At 37.0% G+C, this 23119-nt stretch overlaps 1 long non-coding RNA gene across 1 annotated transcript in view; it reads left to right on the top strand.

Annotated features, from left to right (window-relative positions):
• The window catches only part of LOC144318516 (uncharacterized), a 483084-nt gene that overhangs the window by 447814 nt on the left and 12151 nt on the right, over positions 1-23119 (top strand). The window contains exon 14 of the long non-coding RNA XR_013384486.1: positions 10582-10633. This is a non-coding gene — a long non-coding RNA (uncharacterized LOC144318516). The remainder of the gene's footprint in view (positions 1-10581; positions 10634-23119) is intronic.

Below are 23119 nucleotides of genomic sequence, written 5' to 3'. Positions count from 1 at the left end.
CAGAAGTTTGGAATTGGGTATTAAGTGATGGACGGACCTGGGCAGAACACAGAGCAGGGAGGACATTTAGGATCCTTATCCTGAAGGTAATGGGAAGCCATGAAGGCTTTTAAGCCAGGAAGTGAAGATGAGGGAATCAGATTTGCATTTTAGAAAGAGCACATCAAAACAGTGTTAAAAGGATGGCGGAAGGGGAGCTATAAATAGACAACAGTCCTAAAAGGATTTTACAAAACACTTTTGCATATTTTGAGATGGGAATTGAAGTGAAAAAAAGTAATAATTTATGTGTGTTGAAAAATGGATATACTCTCCTAATATTTCAGAAAATGTTTACATACATCATTTCCCTTGAAGTAAATTAGGAAATGAGGATAATGGTTCTGCAAAACCTAAAGATTGCTGGTGACTCATTATCCAATTAATTGATATGAATAAATTGGGTAAATCAAGCTAAATGAGAGTCAGTCACTGCACACAAACAGAGAGCTGAGTGTTTATTACCTTTTGGGTTTTTTTAATAATAAAAGCAGGGAGCCTGTACCCCTTTGAGGAGCACTAGGGTGTGTCCACTGAGCCTCTGACAGTCAGCCACAAGGCATGGAGATGGTGTGGATGATGTGGTCTTTGGAGACGGCGGAGGGGCTGGTGACTGGGGCGGGGGCAGGGTGCCAGGCTGGCACACACAAGCTCTCCAGGTGACCTTAGGCCCAACCACTTTGTCGGTTTCTTACATTTCCATTTATAATTCACACCATTAGACAAAAGTACACCTTCAAATCTTTGCAGAATAGGCCCTTTTCTCCCTGGATCTTTTTTGAAGCTATGGAACAATGCCCTTGAGATGCCTAGAAATCCTATGATTTAACGGAGAAGATGTGCAAGGCCTACAATTAAGACCCTTGGAAGCCATTTTGTCTAGTGTAAAGGGTCTTTGATGTTCGGGCTTAAATATTTCTGAGGTCTTAACAAGGGGTTTTGTTAGTCATATTCTTGGCTTTCTTTTTTCCTGATGGCACCCTGAAATGTATCTTTGCCATAGGCTATTTCTGACTTTGAGAACCTGCTGGCTGTAAAGAGTATCTGCAGCCGCCAGATTTTCTCTAAATCTTACTTGAAAATTGAGTACTTCTTCATTTCTCTCCTCTCATGGTTTATTAAAAGCAGCTAGAAGAAGACACACAGTACCTCCAACACTGCTTAGAAATCTCCTTACCACTGCCATGGAGTTAGTTCATCAGGGATATTTCCTACTTTCTTTGCTACTGCAAGTGACAGTTTCTACCAATGTCTTCATGCCTTCCTGCCCCCACTGGCAGCCTTCTTGAGTTGCCAGGCTTTTGCCTGATACCTACTCACAAAATCAATGTCTCATAGTTTACAATTTAGTATAGCTGCACCCTGCTTCCAGCATCCAAATTCTATTTCCATTATCTATTGTTACTTAATAAGCCACTCTAAAAGTTTCTGGCACAAAACCATACCCATGGATGCCAGCTAGCCTCACCTCCTATCATCTGACTTTGTCTTGATCAGGGTGGCCATGGATACTCAGCTCCACACAGGGTGAGGAGGCGGAGAACTGACCCCCACTTCATGTGTGCGGCCTCCATCAGCCTCTGATGCCACATGGGGGTGGAGGAGTGCCTGGGACCTGCAGGCACTGGGATAGGACAGGGAACCAGAGTGCTGATTAGCCCTGCTTTACTCTGCCTTGTTGAGTTGCATTGCCTCCAGGTGGGTGTAGACATTTAGGGCCCCAGCAGGACCCACTAACACCAGAGGTGGAATGAAAGTGGAATGCTGTGGGGATTAGCCCCCATTCACAGCACCTTGCTTGGTCTCCTGGATGCCAGGAGTGGGTGGAGGCTCAGCTCCTGGCTGGACCCTGATGATGCTGGAGATGGATGGTGAAACATAATGGTGACTAGCCGTCTTGCATCTTCTCACTTGATCTCAGCTTGCCCCTGGACCCGAGGGCACTGCCTAGAGGGGAAATAGAGTGTTGCCTACCTCTGTCAGACAGTCATCCCCTCAGCCCCTTTGATACCACCCCAGCAGGAGAGTTGGAGGGCCATCATTTACTTCCACTGCGAAGGGGATAGATTAGCTTCCCCTTGGTCTGCTCATACTTCACCCAGGGGAATCTGAATATCACTTCTTTCCCCAGGGTTGGAGGGTGGCATGGAAGATCAGCTGTCTGCTCAGTCCTGCTGGAACTGCAGTGAAGAATGTTAATTTGTGTCGGTCAGTGGCCCGGTAGAGGGCAGGAATTGCCAAAAAGGTTCTTTCATTGTTAGGCTGCCTTTTTCCTGAAACTTGGGTTAGGGGCAATGATCTTTTTTTTTTAATTGTTTTGTCTGTGTCTGTTAATGGTTCTGGGTTGGGGGCTTTTGCAACTTCCCGTGTGAGATCTACAGGAGGCAATATGGAAACCCAGGTGACAAGCCACCACATCCTTCCTCATGTAGAGATATACCTAAACGGTCTACCTTCTTTCCACCTTTTAGTCTTTCTACATTTGTTTGTTTTGTAATGTTCACAGATTTTTAGTAGGAAGGAGGACCTAGCAGGAGTGGGGCTACTTCATCTTTACCAGAAATTGAAAGGACTAGGTATATTTTTGACTTTCCAGGAAGAGGCAAACAGGTACTAACTATCTTGAGCTAAAGACAATCCAAAAAAGCAAAACGCAAATCTACAACTGTCAAAAAAAAAAAAAAAAAAAAAAAGCCTGAAGGGATACCAAAGACAAAATAAATAGATGTATTTGATACCACAAGGAATAAAAGAGGGAAGGATTACTTTATTTATGTCTTGAAGTTCTGAACAAGTCTGCATCCTTTCCCATTGGGTTTAATATCTGGAAGTTTAGGAGAGTTACAAAGGTTGATACTAAGTATGATGAGTCTTTTCCCTAGTAGTCTTTCAACCACTGATTTATTCTTGCTTAGTTTCGCGTTTTAAACAGGATTGTGAAAGCTTGGATAGAGCTTTTTGTATGGGTCAATCTGATCTGATGAGTTTGGCACCAATAATTTTGCCAGCATAAGAAGAATTTATATATATATAAAGATATATATATATATATATATATATATATATATATATATATATTAAGGACAGCAAATATTTATATATTTTTAAATTTACTTTTACCACAAGTAGTCCTATATCTTGAGAAGATTTTCAATTAGGACTTTACTTAAAACACATAAACTCCAATATATTAATATTCAAGTTATCTATTATCTGCTTATAAGTAAGATGTTCCTCAAGATTTCATGAAAGAGGTGAACAGTAGAACCTTTAATCTAAGAATTCCATTTTCCCACTAGACCCCTCCTTACTAAGTTCACAGGTGTGATATTACAAAGGAGGAAAAAATATGTTCTTTGGTTAAAAGTCAAAGGTGATGGTTATAGACTGAGATGTAGAAACATCTAGAGATTATTAGTTTCTTAGTCCTAAGAGAAATGTTGGGTGATGGTGGCAGTCTGTGGTATGAACAAACAATTTGACAGACTGTCCTTTAATATTTGCAGAAATTTCACCATGTGATTTTGAGAGAAAAAAATGGGAAAATGAACATGAGATTTCCCTTTGGGAACATTGTCATGCCCACCCATTTTAATTTTTTCTATAGTTTCTTCACTAGCGTAATTTAAATAATTTTCATTGTTCTTTCTGCTTCTATTGCCTATGAGTGTCTTTATCGATGAACTCCTTACGCACATCCTTTGATTAGGGTGAGAGCATCCAATTGCTTTATCTGGAAGACCACTAATTTATTCTAGACTTTATTCTGATTTTGTTTTAAGGCTACATCAGGATTTGTATTGTGTAGTTGAAGATGTGGCAACAGAGCTGTTTCTCATTCCTGTTTTTGCTTTCATGTTAAATCCCATGGTTCTGGATGGAAGCTTTCAAAGAAAGTGAGCTGGGGGTCACATCTGCTTCAGGATCTATTCTTGAGTGCTGTCTAAAGGGTTAAAGATCCTATTCCTGAAGTCACTGATAGACTCATCCTTTCTTAGCTTGCAGGACAAGATTACAGTGCAATCTATTTTCACAGAACAGACTTTGAGGATGGCCTCTTACAGCTCTTGCTCAACATCTGTAGCTTTTCTAATCTCTGCAAGTCAGGGTCTATTAGGTTATTCTCAGAATCTGACTTTCCACTCTTTTTCATCCAATTTTTGGTATCTGAGATTCCTACTAATATATGAGCCAACTGATTTCAATCTGAGATTCCCAAATAATCTGTTTTTCGAACAACTCTCAATTCTTTTGTAAATTTCTGTGAGTGTAGGTTTTAGAAAGTGCTTAAAAATGGCTCCCAATTCAAAGACCAGGGTTTCAAATCTTACCATGAAATAACTCGATCTCTTCTGAAGTGGGTTTAACATTAAGCAACATTTGAGACTTGGGAGTTTCTTGTTGACTAGAAGGGAAAGGAGATGAGTCAGAAAGAAAGGTAGTAATATGGGTAATATAGGATCCTAAGAAAGAGGAGGAGGACTAAAGGAATCAAGGCTGTTATATTCAAATTACAGTTTAGAAGAATCTAAGAGAGATGATTTTAAATTCTTTATACTTCCCATTTGACTGTCTAAAGAATCTTTTGAAAGCATTAATTTTGGAAACTGGATTTCTTTTGGAAGGTTCAGTACGCTAATGAAAAATAAAGACCATTTTCCTTGTAAAGTGCTTCTCAAATGAATAATTTTTTCAAGCGAAATTTGGCCAAAGTAACCACTGTAATTCTAAATTATTCTTGGCAAAATTATGCTACTGAAATGGATAAATAAATGAATTATAGTGAAAATAAAAAAATTAGAAAAAAAAAATTCCAAAAGTTCTGCCAAGATCCAAGAGCTCAAAGACCTTGATTTGGCACAACATTCTCTCCAGAGGTTCCTTGAGCCTGTCATTCTCAGGTCTCTCTGACTGCAAGGGGACATGGAATGGGACTGAGACACCATCATGAAAACATTGATCTTCTGAATATGTTGCTTGTGCACTTTGTATTTTAGGCTCCTGTATTAATCATCTCAGGCTGCCATAACAAAATATCATAGGCTTTGTGGCTTAAACAACAAAAATTTATTTTCTCACAGTTCTGGGGGCTAGTAAGTCCAAGATCAAGGCACCATCCAATCTGATTCCTGGTGAGAGCTCTCCTCATTTGCAGATGACCACCTTCTTACTGTGTCCTCACATGGCAGAGAGAGAGATAGAGAGAACAAATTGTCTCCTGTCTCTTCATATAAGGACACTAATCCAGTTGGATCAGGGATCTACCCTGTGACCTCATTTAACCCTAACTATTTCCAAAAAGGCTTTTATCTCCAAATACAGTCATATTGGGTTTAGGATTTCAACCTATGAATTTTGAGGTGACACAGTCATTCAGTCTACTATAGTCCCTAACCTATTCATTAGCCATCTCAAATGTAGATAGAAGGTTTGAAATAAAGAATCTACCCTGAACCAGATTCTCATGAATAAGTCAAGACCAAGGCTGAGTCAAGATCTCATGAGAAAAAAAAAGGATCTCATGAGACTTTCACAGATAACCCAAGGTAAATTTTGTCTTATAAGGAGCCTGGTGTGAACTTCTCCAGAGATGGACATATCAGGCCTACACCCACCTTCTTCCTTTGATCATCTTAACATACTTGCAAAAGAAAGTGTTGAGGACAGAGAGACGCACAGTAGTATTTTTTAGTCACAAGATATCTTTTTTTTTCCAAGGAAAAGAGTTTTCAATCTGATCAGAGGAGCAAAGGATTCCTAAACAAGGACTTCTTATTCCTAGTAGACATTTGGAAGATGAAAATAAATGAATCACAGCTCTGGCCCACTGTGGAACATAGCACCCATCACAGAGAGACCCTAGACACGAAGCTTAAAGGGAGTCTCCTAGAAGTATGCTATTTCAATTCTGGAATCTTGAGATGCCATATTTGGTATATATTTTTACTGTTGAATCCCCAAAAGATGGCCTGAAAAACCTGTTGATGAAACAGAGCTAAACTTATTAGGTGTATCTCAGTAATGACCGTCTCCTTGATAGAGTCTTAGTCTACACTAAGAAGGAGGGTGTCAGAGAAGGATATTTATAAGGTTTATGAGGTGATTTTAAGGGAAGTCTTGCAAGGAGGCATATTAGTTGGGATTCTGCAGATTTTATGATATAATAGATTTGGATTGGTGGGTACAGTGAGGTAAGAGTTTTGAAACAGGCCCTGATGAGCAAGCTGCTAGTCTTGATAAGTAATCTCTTTTAGTTGGTTCAAGTCTTATCTTCCAGGAGCAGGTATTTCCTGGAGCAAGTAGTTAAATTATTTTTGCCTGGCTCCAGTATTGTTTGGCATGGGAATAGGAAAGTAAGCTTGGTCAAAGAATTGTTTAACACAGGGAAGCAAGGTAGGTTTGGTCTTGGTGTTCATTGGTATAGAGAAAAGTCCTGAAATATTCACATTTAAAGACTCTTTCTTAATAAATGTCTTTGAATTAAATCTAACCAACACTGCAAAATTTAAATTTAAAATAAAAATTTTTTTAAATTTAAATTTTTATTGTATAGTGTTAACGAGCTAAGTTGCAACAAAAGTAAGTGTAAGCTGTTAATAGCAAAAGTAGCAAAAAATGAAGGCAAGTACTTTCAACTTTAAGAACAGATGATAATGCCAACTTTATATCTGCCATTCTAAAAGCAGGAAGAGGCAAGTTTGAATTTGCCCTACAAAGGAAATAAGATCATAATTTAAAAAATCTATATAGCACAACATATTGTTCGATTTGGGAAGCAGACTCCAAGAACTCTGTATCTGTTGTCAGAGTACGTGTATTTGGGCATGTGCCTCTCTATGTCCCATCACACACAAGAAAATGCAGTATGTGGACACAAGCACTGCTCTGCACATGGAGAGTGGGAGCGAGTGTTTTCTCATCAAACAGAGAGGGCACAGGCTACAGGCCAGGCTCTGTGGCAAACATTAATAATACTGAGATGACTAAGGAATCCCTGGCCTCAATGAGTTTGCAGTAGAAGAGACGGCCCATCCATGTAAATGCATAATCATAAGAAAACATGGAAAGTGCAGTGGGAACCTTGAGAGGGAGTGATTAAGTATAGATAGAGGGATCACAGAATACTGACCTTGGGGCTGAGTCTGGAAGGATAAGGAGAGAGTGAGCCAAGCAGAGGGAAACGGGGTGGGCAGGCAGCTGTGAAGACTTTACACAGGAGAGATTGTGCGGGGATCAACAGACCCTCCTCCAACATTTGCAGGGTCTAGGGCAAGGATACAGATGGAGGCCCCTATATCATATGTCTAAATATTAAAAAATTATAAATCAAGCTTAAAAAATTGAAATATGCAATTCTATTTCCTACTCTGAAAACATATCTTCATGACAATAAAATAGAAATATATGTGTAAAGCTATGGGGTTTTTTTATAGCTAAAAGTTGGCAAAATAGTAAAGGCAACTAGCTTTAATTATTGTCGAATATTTCTGGGGAAGAGGCAAAATAAAAATAGAAACAATAGCAAAAAAATAAAGACAATAAATTACTTTATATATCTTTCATGACATTTACCTGCTTTCAATTCAGCAAATTCACCATGTCGTGAACAAGATTTTTACATATTTGCATTCATTCCATTAATAACTTAAAAAGTAAAAAATTAAATGCAACTGTACTCTAAGTTTAAAAAATGAAATGTATTTTCATAAAAAATGCAGACTGAAAAAATTATTAGCAAATGTTTCTAAATTATTTCTTTTTAAAATATTAAAAATCATTTATTAGGGGTGTCTGGGTGGCTCAGTTGGTTAAGCATCTGCCTTCAGCTCAGGTCATGATCTTAGGGTCCTGGGATTGAGCCCTGCATCAGGCCACCTGCTCAGTGAGTAGCCTGCTTTCTCTCTTGCCCTCTGCTGCTTCCCCTGCTTTTGCTCTCTTTCTCTTTCTCTGTGTCAAATAAATATATAAAATCTTTAAAAATTTTATTTATTAAAATTAAAATCATTATTAGGGAACATTAAATTGTAACTCAAAATATTTAAATAAAGTTGAAAATTTTATTTGATTTTAAAAAATATTCTCATGAAATGTATTTAAAGCTAAATGTTATTCAAATTACCATTTTAATTAAAACTAATAATTTTAACTTTAAAAATAATTTTAGATTTTAATAATAAATCTTATTAAATATTTTCACAAAATGAAACTATTGACAACTCTGGTTTCATGTCCATCTATTTGTCAATACAAAACATGTGTCATGCTGCATGCATGCTACACCTGTCTATAGATAACAAATTTAAGAGTAATGTGAATTGTTGAACATTTCAAAATGTTCCTCTATTGCTGTATACAACTGTGGTGAACACAACACCATCTTCTATGAGTGCTTCCAGAATTATAAGCTGAATCTGAAAGAGAAGCAGGCAAACGGATGCTCAGAATTCCTGGGAAACAGTACTTTATTGTGAAAAACTCTACAGCATTCATGCTACCTGCAAGGAATGATCTGACAAGTTGAACATGTGGGGACCTCTAACCAGGGGTCCAGGACAGGGATGCAAGGTAATAGGGCACTTCTAGGAATCCCATCACCAAATGAAAGATAATGGTGACAACTGTCAAGGGCCTCATGAGCCATGAGAGGGAGGATCATCACCAATTGTCCACTACTCAGGGAACAAATGTATTAACATCTTCTTTCACTGGTTTTCCTTCTATGGAATAACATCAGCTCCTCTCTGAGGTAGAAGTCTAGATAATCTGCTCAGAGATGATCGAAAATCTATTTTGGAAGTATGCCATGGAGCCCCACACCCTCAGGAAAGAGAAAAAAGTCAAAGGATCAAACAGTTCATAATGTCTTTTGAGAGTCCTCTGTATTTCCAGGAAGAATTTACATTTGAGAAAAGAATATACATATTTATATTCACACATAGAGACTTGTAGTTACTCCTACACACATATTGAAAAAAATTTCCTGACAAGTGATTTTCTTTCCCTGTTTTCTATAACCTAACTAAAGTGATACATCTAAACCCCAAATTTCACCACATGACTCCCCAGCAAAAATACTCTTCAAAAATACCCTTCAACACTCTCTCACTTCTAAGAGAAAGCCCAAGGTCCTTACAGTGACTTCCGATCCTTCCTTATCTCTCAGCTGCACCACTAATCAGAAACTCCTTGAGGATCTAGCAGCTTCTTCTTGTGTCCTGCTTCAACCATTCTCCCCACAACAGTCTGAGTGAGAAATGAGACAAAGCCATGGCCATGACTTAAAAGCCTATTAATAACTTTCTATTGCACATCAGACAAAATACAGTCTTCCGACCGTGAACTACAGAGGCTGCAAGATTCGGCTTTGCCTACTTCTCAAACTTAACATCTGCCATCTTCCTTCTTGCTCAGTATGATGCAGCCTCTTGGGCTTGTGTTCATTTTCTAAAACATATGGAGTTCCTTCCTAACTCAGGGCTTTGATACTTGCTTTTCCTTCTACCTGGAAAGTTCTCCTAATCTTCACATGACTGGTTCCTAGTCTTTCCCTGAACATCCCACTTAAAACACATTCCCAGTTATTCGCTCTCCAACACCCTATTTCCCTGTTTGCTTCATTCACAGTATCTTCCACAACCTATATTTTGTTCATTTCTTATTTATTTGTAGGATTGATACATTCTGCTTTCATGCAGAGAACGTTTCTGATTTGTTTGGTAATATTTTCAGTTTTCAGCAGAAAGCTAACTCATGAGAGGTGCTGACTATGTATTTGTTAGTTACCTACCTCCATGGGCTCATTTCCTAGCACTGGACACCTGGTATTTCACGTACCAATAATACCAAACATGTCATAGTTCCACCAAACCCTCAAAGGAGTAGCTACAACTATTTTATGCCTCTGTGTTTTTGCTTGAAGTGTTCCATTTCCCCCAGACAGTTCATCCCTCCTTCCTCACCTAGTAACCTCTCCTGATTCTTCAAGCCTCAGCTCAGGTTTCATCCCCAGAGACAGAGCTAAGTACACTTCCTTGTGCTTCCACAGAACTCTTCTTTTTTCAGTAGTTATCACTCTCTATGCTCATGTGTCTTCATTTACCTGTGCACTTTAGGAGTCAGGAACCATATCTTATTTTTTTATCCCCATATATCAAATACACTATGTATTAAACAAATGGTTAGTATACTGCAGATGTTAAGTAAATGTAGTTACATGTAATTGAAACATTTCTTCCACTTCTAACAGGGACGGTGACACACATAACCTCCTGGGCCTGACTGTCTGGGATCAAATTTCATACTTAGTCATCCCGTGAAAGTCACCTGAATGTGTGCCTCAGTTTCCAAATCCATAAAATGGGGCTGAAGATAAGGGCTATCTTAGGTTGTTGTAAAGATTAAATTCATTTGTTTAACTTAATTTAAAATTAAATTAATACATGTGAAACATTTCGAAGTGCCTACATGCCTAGCCAACACCCAATAAATGTCACCTGTACCTTTATCTGAATTGTGTTTCACATAATCTTTTTCTTTTTTCAGGACAACTGGAACAAATAAAAGAAGTTCTTCCAATATCTCTTCGTGTGTAATGGTAATAAACTTTAGTTTATGGCAAATTTGTGATTATCTTGGCACTAGCCTCTTTTCTAATTGGGCACACATACATAAATCGTGACTTTAGCTGCTTGACTGTTGTGTAACTTAAGGAGTATGTATATTGCCAGTCTGTGCCACTTGGCAGCTTAAAAAATTTAATTTAATTTAATTTTAAAAAGGGAGAAATGCAGTACATGTGAGATTAGTACTATGTAAATATGCTTAAATCTATCCCCATATGTTTTGTTCAAAATGTTTTACACTGTTCAGTCGGAAGAGAAAACAGATCTGATCGTATATCACCTCCTTGCTCAAAATTTTTCTATAGGTCTCAGAATAGGGGAGAAAAATGGAAATATCTCAATAGCCCCTTGAAAGAAATAAAATGGACCGAGGTAATGAAATAATAACTGGAAAAGACATAGAAAGAACAAATAATCATATAAAAATCAAGCTTATTAGTAATCAAAGAATATCAAATCAAAATCCAGGGTCTATCTTTTAACTATCAAATAGCAAAATTTAAAAAATTAATGTTCAGTGTTGGCAAGAATGCAGGAAATACATGTTTCTATATAGGACTGTTGGGGAGAGCAATTTGGTTCATGCTTTCAGAAAAAAAAAAATTGGAAATAGGTATCAATAGTCCTCTAAAACTTCCTGCCCTGTGGACTTAAAATCTCTTTCCCAGAAATAGTATGAGGAAATAATCAAATGTTTTGACAAATATTTAGTAGAGATTTTCATTGTTATTACTTATAATAATGAAACATTGGAAATAGCCTCATGTCCAGCTAAATTAATTTATGTTACTGTTACACAATGAATTATGTAAGTATATAAGCAGTGCTTTTGAAGCATATATGGAAGCATAAAATATTTGTTTTATACTGATTATATAAAAGGTGGTATATAAATAATAAGTACAGCAATGCCAATCATATAATATGGATATGCATATTTGAGTGTATGTATTGTGTGTGAAAGGAAAGACATTCAAATCTTCATTATGGATTATGCAGAGGTATTTGGGTAAAGAAGCTGATTTGTGATTGTTGTTGTTGTTAATGCTTTTCTCCTAAGTATGTATATGTGTGTGTATGTGTGTGTGTGTATGTGTGTATACATATTTTTAAACCAGGGCCTATGGTATGGTTTTTCTTATCAGAAAGATAATCTAACTAAAGTTAATAAAATTTTCATGTTGGCATTAAAAGGTCTCTGCAATTCAACACAACCTACCTTACTGCAACACTAAATTTCAATCTTAACATGGAAGCTATTAGAATTACAGGATTGGGAGACAGGTGGTCAGTTCTTTTTAAGTTCTGTTCTGACTTTGGAGAAAAATCACTTAACCACTATCAGTCTTTGTTTTTCTCAGCTGTTAAGAATGTGCACACTCTCTGTCTATTCCACCAAAGTTATTATGATTCCTAATTGAAATAGCATATATACTTAATAACTCTTTAACCAGTACCTATTATGTAAATAAGGTGTTTAATATATGAGAAGGATATAGAAATATGAGCGGTTATTACAAGCGTTAATCAAAATAATAAAAAATAGATACTAAAAAGTAAACAAAAAGATGATACAACTGAGCAGTTCATACTTAGGTCACCAAAACTAAATCTGTGATTTTATCTTCCCACCCTTTTCTGTCCAATCTATAATAAATGACTACTTTTAATAAACTCAGCCGAACAAAAAGTAACAATTACTTTCAAGAAAGTTGAAAATATCTAATGTTCTATTTTTCAGTAAATAGGGAAATTCTAGGTATTGAATTTTCTCTGTGTGGATGGAGTGAGAAGAGTTCAAATTTTTGTTTCAATTTGATCCATACTTCTTTTCCTGAAGAGCCAAAACCAAATATTTACTTCTTAACATACTTGAATTGGGCCTTTGATAATTATTCTCAGTAAGAATATATTGCATTTATTTAGCACCTTTCTATGTGTCAAAATATTTTCGTTTAAAATATCTTTACTAATTCTCACAACCACCCAGGGAGGTGCCATTAGCAGTTTTCCTTTAATTCAGTGGTATCTCCAGTAGTCTACTTAGAACCAGCTCACTCAGTTAGAGCCAACAGTGAATTTTTTTTGAATTTTGCAAGCTTTTTTTAAGCACAGACAATATTAAAAACTAAATTATACAAATCATATGTAAAACTTAGAAATAGATAAATTTTATTAAGATGTTCATAAATACCCAGAACCCATCACTTCCTAATTATTTTATGCATTTTACCGTAGTCTCTGCTCTTGAGTTTACGTACGTTTATTGCATCTCTGTAGTGGAAATGCCACATAATAGTGTGCTGACAACTCTGCCTTCAGTGGCATCATATTGATAGCTTGAAATCAGCCATGATGAGAGTGTTTACACCGCTATAACTGGCAAACGCTACAAATCATGGCTTGATTCATTGCTGTGTTAATAGACTAGACTGAAGACAATGATGGAGAAAATGTTAATAATGAAGATCAAACTTAAATGTGTGTCATGTCTATAGCCATATGCTGTGAATTGAACAAAGACTTGAGGAAGTATTTTTCTAGTACTTGTAAGCTCTTATGCCCCTCAGGGAAGAAGTCACTCACCATTGATGAATGAGTGATGTTCCAATATATGTCTTCATTGTTTCATTTTTGTCTTACTCATTGACATAAATGAAAGTATCGAATAACATTCCATGACAGAACTACAGTCATTTATCAACCACAGATCAACCACTCTACAACAGTTGGCAAAAATCAAAGAAAGCATTCTGTGGGAATCAATTGGCTATATAGAGTATTATAGTAAAGAGTATATGTAATTATTATTTGTAATATATGTGCGATGCATTCCTTATATCAGTAAAATTTATGATGAAGTCGCATATGTATAGATAATACATTTTGGAAAAGAGCTATCATCATGTATCATCACACCACCATCTTTTAATGACAATAACGAGATTGAAAAGATAAATGGAAAAACAGTGCTTGTTGAGTGATAACCTCTATCCATCAATAATTTTATTTATTTATTTATTTAGATTTTAGTTATTTATTCATGATAGACATAGAGAGAGACAGAGAGAGAGACACAGGCAGAAGGAGAAGCAGGCTCCATGCACCGGGAGCCCGACGCGGCACTAGATCCTGGGACTGCAGGATCATGTCCTGGGCCAAAGGCAGGCGTTAAGCCGCCGAGCCACCCAGAGATCCCCAAATAATTTTATTTTTATTTCTTGCTTTTTCATGCTGGAAAGCAGCCTAAGATATACCTTCCTCTGACCTCAGTCTAAGTGTCAAATATATCACAACTATGCGTCTATCACTTTCTGTAATGATCACGAGTTCTAGCAGTTTGCCCCAGGTGTCAGAGAGAGTCCCAGGCACAAACCTTGTATTCTCCTCAGATTTCTTCCTCCGTTTCTCAGACCCAGGCCACCACAGTCATCCGCCACCCATGTGGCCACCATGTCTCCAAATTAAAGACCCAGCCTGCATAGCCTCCGTGCCCCACATGCCAAGTAGATGCATACTCCTGGCCATGTGTGAAATGCCATAGTGCATACCGTGGGATCTGGCTTTTGAGCCACCACCGAGGGGCTGGATCACTCAACACAGAACTACGCTGTTACCAGTGTGATTTGACCAAAGGAAACAGGAGATGAGATAGAGCCAGGCAGATACCTGTTCCTTCCTTTCACCTTTCCATGAACTACCACAAGGTTCCTCCTTGCAGCTCTTCAGAGAAGTCCAAATGTTGAGCTGATTGGCAAGTATCCTCCTCTTAGCAGTCAGTCATACAGTAGCCAGTAGGGTAACAGATCATATTACATTGCTTCCATTCTTCCATGCCTCACTTTCTTTTCTCTTTGCCCTGCTTGTATGCTTTACATAAGCATCCACACTTTAATTCTTATCCTCTGCTCTGTTTTCTATAGGATCTAGGCAAAGACACAAACTTTAGCTAACTAATAACATTATTTTCAGGAATCCAAATGTATCAGCTTCCTGTGGCTGCTTTTACAAATTACTAGAAGCTGGTTGTCTTAAAACAACAGAAATGAATTCACTAACAGCTCTGAAAGCCAGAAATCCAAAATCGACCTGTTAGCAGATTTGCAGTCTTCCCGAACATTCTAGCAGAGAATCTCTTCCTTGTGTCTTCCAGCTACCAGTGGCTTCAGGAGTTCCTTGGTTTATAGCCACATTACTCTAATCTTTGCCTCTGTGGTCACATCGCCTCCAACCCTTCAAAACTCCCTGTGTTTCTTTCTTATAAAGATGCATATGATTGCACTTAGAGCACAATCCAGGACACGCTCTTCCTCTCAAAACAATCACATCATTTGCCAATAAAGTAATAATATTCACAAGTCCAGAGATTAGGACCTGGACATATCTTTCTGGAGGACATTGTCCACCTCGCTACACATGGGAAGAAACAATGTTGCTTATACTAGCAAATCAATTAAATATTAGGAAGAGGAAGTATTTTTATAGGAGATACTTCTGTAAAATTTGCAAAGCATGCTCCTCCTGTGATAGCGTAACTAGATATACATTTATTCAAACAAAATGCAAAAATCAAGCATAAGAGAGGGGAGATTAAACAATGCAAAAGTTTTTATCCTGTTATTCATCCACTAAAACATTAGGGTCATATCAGCTGCTCCAGCAGGCACAGAAGACAATGGCTGTCTTTGAAATGCAGAATAAGTGTTTTGAAGTGGTACCAGTTTGGAGGGAAAGAATTTCTAATTATTAAAGCAAAATCTTTTTTTTAAAAAAATAACTGCTTAGGGTTTGCCTTCCATTTTATCACATTTTTTCTTTACACAAAAGGTTTTAGCTTCATTTCTGCCTTTAAAAAAAAAAAAAAAACAAGGAAAGCTAGTGTGAAGGGTTACTGCAGGGGACAGGAGAGGAAAAGGAGGAGGCAAGCTCTGTAAAGTGAACAGCTGGGTGTGCCCCATCTGAAGGTGGCTGCTAATATCACATTGTATAAGATCCCAGTGTGAATTCCAGCTGTGATCATGTACTCTGTTCTCCCATCCACGGTGTGTACAAAAGGAATAGTTATCGTTTGCATATTTGAATTCCACAAGCATTTTTTTTTTTCATTTGTTAGTGTCTTCAATTTTTCTTCTTCAATTTGCTTTGTAAGAATAGGCTCCTTTCTCTGGGCTGGAAAAAAAAATCCTGGCACAAAATAATATGATGTGTTTATATTTGAGTTTCTAAATATAATTCATACCATACTCATCTATCATTGTCTCATTTATCATTTATTCTTTGTACTGTAGTTACAATTACGACATCCAGGAGAAAGGCAGGTTTTCTGACTCCTAAATGCCCCCTGGGTCTTTCCTTGCTCACTGAACAGTTCTAAATGAAATACATTTAACTCACTGGGTTGTAGGTTTCTGCAATGCAATTTTCAGCTTACAGGTAAAGCTAGTTATCATTAGAAGCTGATAAGCTCTACAAGCAAAATCATTTAGGAAAGAAATGCTTCCACTTTATCAATCTTTATATGAATTCATAATTCAATAAATATATTTTATGGCTTAAGTTTCTCAAATTACTTAAGATCACTGTGATTATAGATACCTTATCCCCTCTTAATTCCTAGAAATCAAGCGTCAACAAGTTTGATTTTATAAAACAGGCCTGCCTTTGTCTCTTCTTTCCTTATTGGCATGTAAAAGTCCCACTGCACATTTATTGGGAATGGGTCTCAACGCCCTGGACTAATCTCACACAGGCCATATGATCAGACTTCTTGAATCATTCTTGTGAATTTTTGGAGCCCATGGTTTCCAGGGGAGTGTAATATGCTGCATAACAACTCTAGAGGCCCTTACATCTTTAGTAAGGGATGATACTTGATTATTACAATATTTCTACATCCAAAGAGAGTTCTGGGTATTTTGGTGGTGTACCTTGATGTATACAGCATATATACTGTATGATATGTATATATGTGTGTGTATTTATATATGTATATAATGATGTATGCATATAACAGTATGGTATACAGTATGACATATAAGTGGTGAACGGGTACATGAAAAAGTGCTCAACATAACTAATCATCAGGGAAATACAAACCTGAACCACAATGAGATACCACCTCACACCTGTTAGGATAGCTATTATAAAAAGACAAGAGAAAACAGGTATTGGCAAGGATGTGGAGAAAAGGGAACCCTTGTACACTATCAATGGGAATATAAATTGTTATAGCCACTATGGAAAACAGTATAGAGTTTCCTCAAAAAAATTTTAAAAAGAACCAGTATATCTCCAGAATCCCACTTCAGAGTATATATCCAAAGGAGTGAAATCAGTATCTCAAAGAGATATTTATGCCCTCATGTTCATTGCTGCAGTATTATTCATAATAGCCAATATGTGGAAACAACCTGTGTCTGTCAGTGGATGAATAGATAAAGAAAATGTGATTATATAAATATAACGGAATATTATTCAGCCATAAAAAAGAATACCCAGAAATCCCATCATGTGCAATAATGTGGATAAATCTGGAGGACATTATGCTGAGTGAAATAAACCAGATGAAAAAGGACAAACATTGAGTGATTCCACTTATATGTGGAATCTAAAAAAAATTGAATTCGTAAGAATCAGAAAATAGAATGATAGTTCCTAGGGATAAAAGCAGGGTGGGGAGCAGGGAATGGGAAAATACTGATCAGAGGGTATAAACTTTCAGCTATAAGATAAATAAGTTTTGGAGATTTAATGTACGGCGTGGTGATCATAGTTAATAATACTGTGTTTTGTACTTGAAATTTGCTAAAAGAGTAGATCTCAAGTGTTCTCACCAGAAAAGAAAAAAATGGTAATTATGTAAGATAATGAAGTGTTAATTAATTTGATTGTGAAAATCATTTCACCAAGTATATGTATCACATTGTAGACTTTTAAAAATCACACTCTACATGATGTGGATGGAACTAGAGGATATTGTGCTTAGTGAAATAAGTCAATCAAAGAAAGACAATTATCATATGATTTCATTTATATGTGGAATTTAAGAAACAAAACAGAGGATCATAAGGGGAAGAGAGGAAGAAATAAAACAAGATGAAATCAGAGAGGGAGACAAACCATAAAAGACTCTTTATCATAGGAAACAAATTGAGGGTTGCTGGAAGGGAGTGGTGAGGGGGATGGTGTAACTGGGTGATGGACATTAAGGAGGGCACGTGATGTAATGAGCACTGGGTGTTATATAAGACAGGAATCACTGACCTCCATCACTGAAACCAGTAATACATTATATGTCAATTAATTGAATTTAAATAGAATTTTTTAAAAATCACATTGTACATCCTAAATATATAAAATTTTTGTCAACCATATCTCAATAAAGGTGGAAAAAATATTTGGGTAAACATAAAAGTGCCAGGAATCAGATCTATGGGTTGTTGGGCATGGGGTGGGTATAGACTTGTTATAAGAAAAACTTTGGGGCAAATAGATATGTTATTGTCTTAATTGTGGTGATAGTCTCACAGGTATATATAGTATATGTCAAAACCTATCACATCATGCACTATATAAATATATAGTGCCCTATAATTATATATAATAAAGTATATATATATAGTATAAAGTATATATATAAAATAAAGTATACTTTTTACATAGTAAAATGGAATATTACATAGTAATATTTACTCCCTTTACTATGTAAAACGTATACTTTATTTTATATATATATACTTTATTTTACTATATTTTATATATATATACTTTATTTTGCATCAATTATAGCTCATAAAGCTATAACAAAATAAAAAGAGGCAACTTAAAATGAAATAGTTAACCTTGTACAACCGGAAAAACTCTATTCCTAAAATATATCACCACAACATTCCTATATCATGGCAACCTGGCAGTGGCTAAACAGGGTTATTTAATCATAACACCTGGTTTTTGAGATCTGAAGCAATCCTTGTCACATGGAAATTTCTAGTACATGTGGCTAAGTTCATTAGTTGTCCATTCCCACCTTCCACGAGCTCTTGGCAACACTTGACAAATTGATCATTCCCTCTTCCTGGAAAAGTTCTCTTCACATGGCTTCCATATTTCCCTCTACGGCACTGGCCACTTCTATTTTGCTTCTGTCAACCCAATATCTGAATGGTAGAATGTCCTAGTTCTTGGACCTCCTCTTTTTTTTTTTTTTTTTTTTTAAGATTTTTATTTATTTATTCATGAGAGACAGAGAGAGAGGCAGAGACACAGGCAGAGGGAGAAGCAGGCTCCTTGCAGGGAGCCCGAGGCGGGACTCGATCCTGTGACGGGCATCACGCCCTGAACCGAAGGCAGACGCCCAGCTGCTGTGACCCCCAGGTGTCCCTTGGACCCCCTCTCTTTATCTAAGTCCACACCTTTGGCTGTCTCATCCAGTACTATTACTTGAATTAGTCGTCCAAATATTGATAATTTCCAATGTACATGTCCAGCCTGGATCTCAGCCTTGAATTCCCATATCCAAATATATGTGCCACATCTCTACATTTGTTTCATAGAAAGTTTAAATTTAACATGCCCCAAAATAGAATCCTTGGTATCTCTCACCTTTCCAAACTGCTCCATTCACAGCTTTCCTCCTGTGAGTGAGTGATAACTTCATTCTGTCAGTTGCTCATGCAAAATACCTTGCTTTATTCCACATTTATTCTTTCAGGAAATCCTTTTGGCTCTGCTGTCAAATAGATTTTTTTTCCAACAACTTCTCACCACCTCTCTTGCTAGCACCATCATCTGTCACCTGGACTGTTACAACAGCCTCCTAACTAGCTTTTCTTCTTTCGCTACTATTCCTCCAATTTGTTATTAATGCATTCAGAATAAAAATGTACATGGTCCGTCTTACTTCTCTGACCTGGTTTCTTATTCTTCCAAAAACTCCATTCCAATCACGCTGCCCAACTAGCTGTTTTTCAAAAACATCAGGAACACTTATGTCAGATTTGCTCTTCCTCCAGATATCTGCATGGTTTGCTCCCTTATCTCCTCGAATCAAATATTCTCAGGCCTTTCCTGAAGTCTTTTTAAAATTGGAGCCAGACCCGGGGCCCTGGCAATTCCTAAATGTTCTCTCTTGCACTCCCATTTTAATTCTTTCCAAAGCATTTATCACCTTCTAATATATTTTTCAATTTACTTATTTTGATTATTATTTATCTCTCCCTCTCCCTCTAAAAGGTAAGCTTATTGCACGGTTTTTTTTTTTTTTTTTTTTTTTTCTGTTTTGTTCACTGCTATGCCCTTGGCACCTTGAAGAGTAGTTCATTGTAGACAATGAATGAATGAATGAATGAATGTGAGTGAACATATTGCCAAAAGTAGAGGATGATACTGTGTTTTTAATTCTTATTTTAGTACCATAGATGAATTTATGTTTTACTTCTCATACCACTGCAAAAGTATTTAAACGAAATGTTATGTTTTAAGATTTAAGGACAGCACTTGTGTGGTTGTTAGGTATTAAGTTCTGAATAAAGGTGAAGCAAAGTACCACTGCTGAGTTCATCACCAAAAAATACAGAACTTTCTAGTGGAAGCACCATTGGTACTCTACCCATTAGGACCCAAATGAGCTTTGCTGTAATAAAACAATATGGTTCTTCCTTGTCTGGTCAGATGCAGATAATTTCTTTCCCTCACTGAACCTGGCATATAAGGTACAATGTGGCTCAAAGGATATTCTTTTCCATGAGTATGTAGCAGACATGAGGACAAGAGGGCAGAAAGCAGACAGATAAAAGTCAAGGGAGGTATCTTTGCTTCACAGACTTCATTTTCTTTTTTTACCTACAAATTTCTGTTATCATAATGATAGATGTATCTCCTCACCTATCTTTTGTTTAGCTTATTTTAGAAATCAAAGAACTTACTAATTTGGGGAAGTGGGGCTAGATTCTTCTTTGAAATTTTAATACACATTCATAGTTTTCTTAGTCCACCTAAGAGACTTGATAATAATATTTGTATTAGCTGGGGGTGTAGCAGGCAGGATAAAATCAGCAATTTTCCTCTTACCTTCTAGGGCAAACTTGATCAACATTTCTTCTGATGTAAACAGGTTGGCCTCAAAATGTCCTCTTTGTACCTGACAGGTTCCTGTTCAAAGAGTAAACTCTTGTTTATTTGGCTTTTTAAAAAGGTCTTTTCCTCCCCGTGCCAATTTATCTGACTTTAATCTTGAAATTTTTAATCAAAATGGTTTGCCTTCAACTAACATATCTTTCTACTTGAATATATTCAAATAAATTGTTTTCTTCTTTTCTTTATTAACACTTTCATGTTTCCACTAGAACTGAAGCTTTTTTCCCTCTGAGTATAAACTGAGTCTCTCCAAGGATAATTAAGAAAATCACACCTAAACAAGGTACCATGAGTGACTTTACCTTCATGCATCCAACTGTTTTTTCTGAGGCCTCCAGCTTATTTCCTTTACATGTGTTTATTTTAAAGAAAGTCATTTTTGAGCTAAAGGAGAAGTATAAACATCATACTTCATAAATTTGGTAGTAGTAAAGCACTGTTATCAATATAATTAGCTAGACTGCATTAAATTCAGGTTTTTTTTTTAAAGCTTACTGGTGAAGTTTACATTAAATAAATATCAATTGAGCATCCACAGAATAAAATGTCAGTCTTCTTTTCCCACACATGCCTGGTTATGAGACGGCCTCAGACCTGGTCTTAATGCTGGTCAATGCCTTGTGATATTCCTCACTCTCTTCGCCATGTTGAGTCCCTTTCAGGAACCCTAGTTCATTGTTTGATGTGCTGGGTTCCCACCTACTTTTCTCTAAGTTCTCAAGAGATATAGCCTGTTCCTTTGTCCCTGGTTCTCTGCTAGGGTTTTGTTACCCATGGATAAAATTCTTAAGGATACTTATGAGGTCACTTGTCTTCCAAATATTGACTAATGTCAGGATGTTGTTCAATCTTAGCCAAATAGGTTAAACACCATTTCCAGAATTAGCATAGAGAATATTGTATTCTTCTTATACTTTGTTTAATACACATGCTGCCATCCTTCCAGAGCTGTGATAGTTGAGTCAGTTTCTCAGTTTTCTTCTTGCCTTGATGAGGAGAACTTTGGCCTCCACTTTCCTTTCTAGGTTGGTAGGATATAGCATTCCAGATGTACCATACCATATAATAACGGCCATCTTCCCAGTTCTACCCGGGGATGTGCCAGGTTTAGTCCTCCTCCTGCAACCATTATTCACGGATTCTTTGGCTGGTTTCTCTTCCTCTTGTCACCCAGTATGTTGATGGTTTTCAGGCTTTTGTCTTTGGCCTCTTTTCTTTTTATTCCCCTTTGGTGATTATATCTGCTCCTTTTATTTTATTTTGTTTTTGATTTTTCTTAAGGTTTTATTTATTTATTTATTTAATGGAGAGAAAGAGAGCCAGAGAGCATAAGCAGGGGGAACAACAGAAGGAAAGGAAAAAGAAGGCTCCTCACTGGGCAGGAAGCCTAGTGCGGAGCTCGATCCCAGGACCCAGGGATCATGACCTGAGCCAAAGGCAGATGCTTAACCAACTAAGCCACCCAGGTACCCCTACTCCCTTGATTTTAATGGCATCTTAAGTGCCAGATCTTCATCTTGAGTCTGCATTCTCATGTGCTTCAGGTGTATTTACCCAATTGGTTATAGACGTCTCTGCCTGAATCTCCACCCCACCAATGCGGTTCCTTAATTTCAGAGCAGTATCCTCTTTCTGAGCATTGTACATGCTGATTCCCCTGCTACAGATGCTTCTCTCCATTGTTTCAAAACACGATTCAAAGGCCATCTTTTTTGTGAAAACTTTCCCAAAGCTAATTATTACACCCTTTATGTTCAGGGTGATGAAGAATGCTGATGTTGTGGAGGAAAAGTTTTAGCTGGTCATGGGATGGGTAGAAATTCTTACATAACAAATAGAAATTGAATGTGAACAACCTTGTGAAACTATTATCTACTCTGAGACAAAGATAATTTTGCTCACATTTCACCATTGCTTTTGGTAATAATAATAATTCTAGGCTACTTTAAAATAAGTAATTTATAAGAATTTATTGAACCAAATTATAGGAAACTGAAGGGCTAGAAACCTAATCAAATGCTAATACTTTTAAATGCAATAAATTTTTATACGTATTGGTCTTATGAAAGTTTCTGCTATAGTTTCTGTAAGTGTACATATTGGAAGGAAGAACAAAAAATTATTTTAAATATACACTATAAAAACACAGGGACACCTGGGTGGCTCAGCAGTTGAGTGTCTGCCTTCGGCCCAGGGTGTGATCCTGGAGTCTCGGGATCAAGTCCCGCATCGGGCTCCCTGCATGGAGCCTGCTTCTCCCTTTGCCTGTGTCTCTGCCTCTCTCTCTCTCTCTCTGTCTCTCAAGAATAAATAAATAAAATCTT

This window comes from Canis aureus, chromosome 8 (assembly GCF_053574225.1).
Source record: "Canis aureus isolate CA01 chromosome 8, VMU_Caureus_v.1.0, whole genome shotgun sequence".
In the NCBI taxonomy this organism is placed as follows: domain Eukaryota; kingdom Metazoa; phylum Chordata; class Mammalia; order Carnivora; family Canidae; genus Canis; species Canis aureus.
Note: the sequence above shows the minus strand (reverse complement) of the source record. Positions and strands in the feature narration are given on the sequence as shown.